This window comes from Centruroides sculpturatus, unplaced genomic scaffold, assembly GCF_000671375.1.
Source record: "Centruroides sculpturatus isolate CEXI.00-Female unplaced genomic scaffold, Cexi_2.0 scaffold719, whole genome shotgun sequence".
Classification (NCBI taxonomy): Eukaryota; Metazoa; Arthropoda; class Arachnida; order Scorpiones; family Buthidae; genus Centruroides; species Centruroides sculpturatus.
In genome coordinates this window covers 431590-437589 of record NW_019384910.1, presented here as the reverse complement: position 1 = coordinate 437589, position 6000 = coordinate 431590, and the positions used below count along the sequence as shown (strand labels likewise).

At 38.5% G+C, this 6000-nt stretch overlaps 1 protein-coding gene across 6 annotated transcripts in view; it reads left to right on the top strand.

Moving 5' to 3' along the window:
- The first annotated feature begins 1593 nt into the window (after positions 1-1593).
- LOC111631635 (guanine nucleotide exchange factor MSS4-like) overlaps positions 1594-6000 on the top strand; it is a 40582-nt gene continuing 36175 nt past the window's right edge. For 3 of the 6 annotated variants that reach the window (XM_023375929.1, XM_023375925.1, XM_023375927.1), the window contains exon 1: positions 1594-1732. The gene's annotated coding sequence lies outside the window, so the exon portion shown is untranslated. Of the gene's footprint in view, positions 1733-1758; positions 1924-6000 lie in introns of those variants that run through there. The other 3 variants (XM_023375928.1, XM_023375926.1, XM_023375930.1) reach the window with 3 other exon arrangements.

Below are 6000 nucleotides of genomic sequence, written 5' to 3'. Positions count from 1 at the left end.
ACGTCTGTAACGCCTAAATAGGGGCAGTTTCCCTTAAAATACCTCTCGGAAGGAATCGCCCAAGTGTTTCGTTGCCATAACTAAACAAACCTTTGAATTGCTGACACTGCAATTCAAAATGGAGAAAACGAGAAGATTTTGCACTAACTCTGTAAATCAAAAACAGAAGGAAATGAAGACGTTTCCCAAATGGAATCCCAGGGCTATCGTAGACAATGCGATTATTGTTTTAAAATGAGTGCACCTGTTTGGTTTGAGTCTTTGCTTTCAATAATAAAATTAACATATGGTTATAGTTATAAATTCAAACACTTCTAGTGATAAAGATTCGCCAGAAATTCCCCACAACTTCACAAATGTTTTACACAGCTGATTTGTATTAAATTAAGCATGTAAAAACTTGGAGGGAATTAACAGAATTTTAGCACGACATTCCTGGTGACGTTAAAAAAGACAAAAGAAATATCTTCGTTAAAAACGAGAAAGTTTTATATATTAAAAGAATTTCGAATGTTCACAGCTGATTCTCCCTATGCTCCCTAAGCCAAACTTAGGACTATACGCGATCAAAGTGCTCGAAGTGGCAGAAATACTCGTATTTATTAAAGCGCAAGGACCAGTTTAGCTAGAGACTCTGCTCGTAGTTAGTTAGTCGTCTGAGAGTAAGGCAAAGTAGCTATGATCTCGACCACAGAGAAATTTTTCGTTTATAAGAAGTGTCTCCTCCCTATGGTCACTAAAGAGCCATAATGGGCTTGCTAAAAAACGCAAGCTCATTCGGATAGACCCATAATGGTGCGATCGAATAGTGAGGAAAGGAACCCGACATATCCGAATGACCATCCAAAAATTCCTGGGATTTACCCATTTGCATTCAATCCCCGGTTTCCAAACCGGCAGGCCGTTAATTAATGGCCTCGGCTATCCGACCGTTTTTCAATTCGTTACCAAATCACGAAAGTCTATATTAAATTCGAACTCGAACCCTTATTATACAGGAGAATCGACGACCGGATAGTCAAGCAGTTACGGTGGCATCCTACCGCTCCGAGGATCCGGGATCGGATTCGGACGGGTCAAAGCCACTAGAAATTTTTCTGGGGTAGTTTGTTCGCGTATGTCGAGCTTCGTCTCTCACCCATCCTCTACCACTCTGGGAGACCCGTGATCGAATCCGGACGGGTCGAAATTTTTCCAGGAATTTTTCGGGAGTGGTCCGTCCGGATATGTCGGCCCCGTCCCTCACCACCCGGTTGCCCCATTATGGGCATTATGGATATCATAATGGGCTTGATAAAAACAGACTTTTTTACGGCCCACAGGGCGGAAAGAGTGAAAAAAAAACACTCCATTCCTTCCCCAATGTGGGCTGGTCGAATCGAACCCGTAACGGGCACGCTGGAAAAAATATATATACTGTATATATATAAGAGAATCATTACCTAGTCATTCGGCACAATAAATATTTTTTATCATCGACCTAATAATACCGATTATTAAAAAATATATATTATAATAAAAAGTAAAATATTAAATTAAAAAAAAATTAAAATAATAACGATCGACTATAAAAAAGGACGCAGGTGGCGCTTTTAAAGGAGATCGGCTGGCGTACAAACGATATTATTTAACAAGCTTGCGAAAAAAACAAAAAAAAAAGACGAGCAAAGTGTAAAAAATAAAGAAAAAAAAACGAAATAATTATTTTAAAGTTTTGGCCCGGTTATTAAAGGTAAAATTTATTCTTTTATTTCAAAATAAATTCAATGTCGAATTACGTTTTTAGGAAGTGTCCAAGTTTGTAATTTGCTTCCATTATTTTGCCGATGCTTACATTAGCCTAGCATTTTCCTAGAAGAATTCCATAAAAATATCATAAATTCGGCTTTTATCTAACAACATATGCGATAAATACATTGTTTGGTAAGTAGGCATTTAAAGTTGGGGATAAATGTTATGTAATTGCCACCATTTTGATGATTTGCAATAATTCGCTTACACTTTCCACATCTACGGCCATTACGGTTACAATTATTCAAAGTATATTCGTTAAAAGTGTGGTAAAATTGCCATCACCAATTAGGTGTTTGGACCCCGAAATTTTACGTGTCTCGGGGTACGATTACACCTCCGAACGAGACCGTAGGAACCGTACCTCCGCGTGCAGATGGGTCCTGAAATCGGCTTCGTTCGAGCTCTGAGACGGTCGGGATCTCATTGCAGCTGTAGGAGCAAAAAAAAGCAAAGGAATCGTATCTCTACCAGTGACCCTTTGCCAGATATGGCCCACAAAATTGGGTTGCGTGAGATGGCGAGTTGTGACCCTTCACTAAGACTTGCCTCTAATTATTTAGTTCATACCACTATGTTGACTTTGAGTATCCCACTCTACTGTTTGTGGAATACTCGATGTTATGTAGTTTTAGGGGGTGTTGGGCTTGCCCCTGGGCAGGCACTGAGCTGACTGCTATTGCTCGTTCCAAAGTGCGTGACTGTGTGGAGTGTCATTCGAGGCAAGCCTCGACTGATGCGGAGTGTGGAAAATAGGCAATATACTGATTTGTGGTAAAAACTGATCTTTGGGGAAGAATATCTTGTCGAGAATGTCTACAGGTATTGTTCTGTTGACTTTTTTGCTCTTATGAGGATATATAACTGGGGTGTGGCAAATCCCACATTGAGTTCACATCGTATTGTACCTGGATCCATTTTTGAGGGTCTTTAAACTTTCAGATTGGCTGATTTCGGGAGAAGGGTGGCATGTAGATTGTCAGTTCCTTTGACTGTTCAACTCTTATGGGCATGGTCTACGCAATGATTCTCAAACTTTTTCAGTCACCTCCCCCTTAGTTCCATGAACTAATACCTAATGTCCTATAACCCATTTTCCCTTGTGTGAGAAAAGCTTGGAAATTTTCTTAGAAAAACTTTTCTATGAATCTCACATTTTGTGTCTTTACAGTATATTAAAATCCATCTTAAAAACAAAGCTATAGTTAGTGAGATATATATATATATATCTCACTAACCTTATGAAGCTTTACAAAAGTTTTAACATACCACAAACATTTTTGGTCCACCTTAGGACCTTCTTCAGGTGGAATTCTATTAGAGAAAACTCTTTTTTGGTGCGATTCCGCTCTATTTCTGTTTCCAATGTGTTCCAATTTTCTTTTAAATTTAAACCCATAACGATGTGTGCCTGCATCAGCAACTATAATACCAGGTCATACATAGCCTGCCACTCCCTTTTTTCATCTTTAAAATTGATTGAAAGGCCTTGGCGTTCTGCTTTAAAGATTTCTAATGCCTCCAAATTCCTAAGTTGGTGTATCTGCTGAGTTTGCCAGATCACAATCATCTTCTGTAATTTAGGTGTAATGCCATTTTCACTGGTATATATAGCCAAGGCAGTATTGTTCTTCTTCTCAATATCAATTTTATGCTCATGGAGGCATTGTTTGAGCAATCTTCTTGTAGATCTGATATACACAAGATCCCTATCAAATCTATCATCTTTGAGCAGAATTTTATATACTCCGGTGCTCTTTCAATGTTCACTCAATCTTTCCCGTTTTTTAGCATGGCAAATATATCAGTTTTAAAGATGAAAAACAACTCTCGAGGGTGTGACAGACTATGTATGACCTGGCATTATAGTCGTTGATGCAGGCGCACATCGTTATATGTTTAAATTTAAAAGAAAATTGGAACACATTGGAAACGGCAATAGAGTGGAATCGCACCAAAAAAAACGGTTTTCCGTTTTTTTTTTGGTGCACCAAAAAAAACGTTTTTTTTTTCGTTTCCGTTTTTTTTTTGGAATTCTATTTAGAGTGGAATCGCACCAAAAAAAAACGGAAAACCGTTTTTTTTTGGTGCGATTCCACTCTAAATAGAATTCCAACTGAAGAAGATCCTAAGATGGACCAAAAACATTCATGGTACATTAAAACAATCAATACAAAACCTTCCTCACTTATTTCTAGCTGTTTATACAAGGTTTGGTATTGATCATCATAAAATAGTTCTAGCTACAAATGCATAGAAGTGTACATTAAAACTTTTGCAAAGCTTCATATGGTTAGTGAGATATACAAGGTGTGTTCCATAAGTAATGCGACCAATTTTTCATGACGCGATGATATGCTGTATCTAGTTCTAACTTGCTTTTTTCTATTTGGCATGGGGTGTTAGCTTCAAAACTCGTTTGGTCTCATTTGCTTCCAAGCTGCTGGTGGTTGAGGACGTTTGTTCCCATGAACCCCATTTTGAGTAATGTAACATGGTGCAATGGATCATTTTGTGGAGCAACGTTACGCTATCAAATTTTGCATTAAACTTGGGAACCGAAACCTTTATATTAATTCAGCTGGCCTTTGGGAGTGATTGCTTGTCCAAATCACAAGTTTTCCGATGGCACAAGTCGCCCCGCCTCAAGAAGGCACGCATGAGCAAGTCCAGGATCAAAACCATGCTCATTGTCTTCTTTGACATCAGAGGCATTATCCACCATGGATTTGTACCTGCCAGGACCACTGTAAATGCAGCTTTCTACTCGGAAGTGCTCAAAAGACTGAAAAGGAAGGTTGCACGCTGCCGAAGTGACATCAAGGACATGTGGAAACTTCATCACGATAACGCGCCAAGCCACAGCGCCTTCATTGTCAACGATTTCCTGGCCAGGACCCACACTCCATTGGTTCCACAGCCACCTTACAGTCCTGACCTGGCTCACGCAGACTTTTTTTGTTTCCTCACTTAAAAGGGGCCATGAAAGGGAAACATTGGGATACGATTGGAAACATCAAGGCTTATGTTACATCTGCTCTAAAGGACATTCTGAAGAAGGCCTTCCAGGCCTGGAAACACCACCTTCACAAGTGTATCGATGCAGGAGGATGCTACTTCGAAGATTTTTGAATAATTATAAAGATATGTTCAATAAATGATTTTTTATGAATTTGGTCACATTATTTATGGAGCGCACCTTGTATATTTACAGTACAGTATATTGTTTTTCACATCTGGAAACCATTAAATGCAATGCTTCTTCTTACCCGTTTTAACAGAGGAAATGGGAAGGCAGTCAGTGACCCCAATTCTTGCCAATGGTTACAGTTCAGTACCCTGCTTCCAGTGCCCCCTGCAGCCCACTTGCTTCTTTTTACTCCATATATTTACTCATCGCCCACTTTGGGAACCACTGGTCTACAGCTTTGATAAAGCCCCGACTGCCTCGTTTAGAGCTGCATTTGTGCCTATTAGTGATGTGCAAAGTAGTTATTTTTAAATAATACTAACAAGATTTTATTGTAATTTAAAAATTACAGGGGAAACTGTTAGTATTCCTAAATACACAACAAAAAACCTGAGTCCTTCCAGTAACACAGCATTTTAACAAAATACTGGAAGGACTTTGGTTTATTGTTGTGTATTTTGCATTATAGACCAGTCCAGTTTACAGAGGATTTTTCTTTTTAACTGTTACTATTGCTGTATAATAATTTCTTGCAATTGTCAGTGATGGATTGATGATTATATCTGGCCACATTCTAGCTTCTTTTCTTTATTTTTGACTCTTTCTGCCCCTATGTGTACCGCGAGGGCTTTCTTTTTTATACATATCCATGGTGAATTTGGTCAAGCCATTATGAGAGTGACCAGGTTGATGAAAGATGATACTCGATGAACTCTGGGATAGAACTCTTAAAAAATATTGTTTCTGACTCGGAATGAACCCAGGTTTTAGAAGTTGGCAGGGTAGAAGCCTAAGTCTTTTCTACAGTTTGCTCTCCTAACTCTTCTAGTTGTTCCTACTTTTAGAGTAAAGCACAATGTGTGACGTATTTTGTATCGGTTATTGTTTTTATTTTTAAATAACAATCTGTTATTGTTTATTTGAAATAATATTTAAAAAATAGCAGGTTGTTGAATCCATTCACATGCCAAATTGATTAACTCCCTTAATTATGTGAAAATATCCTTGGAATAATAATT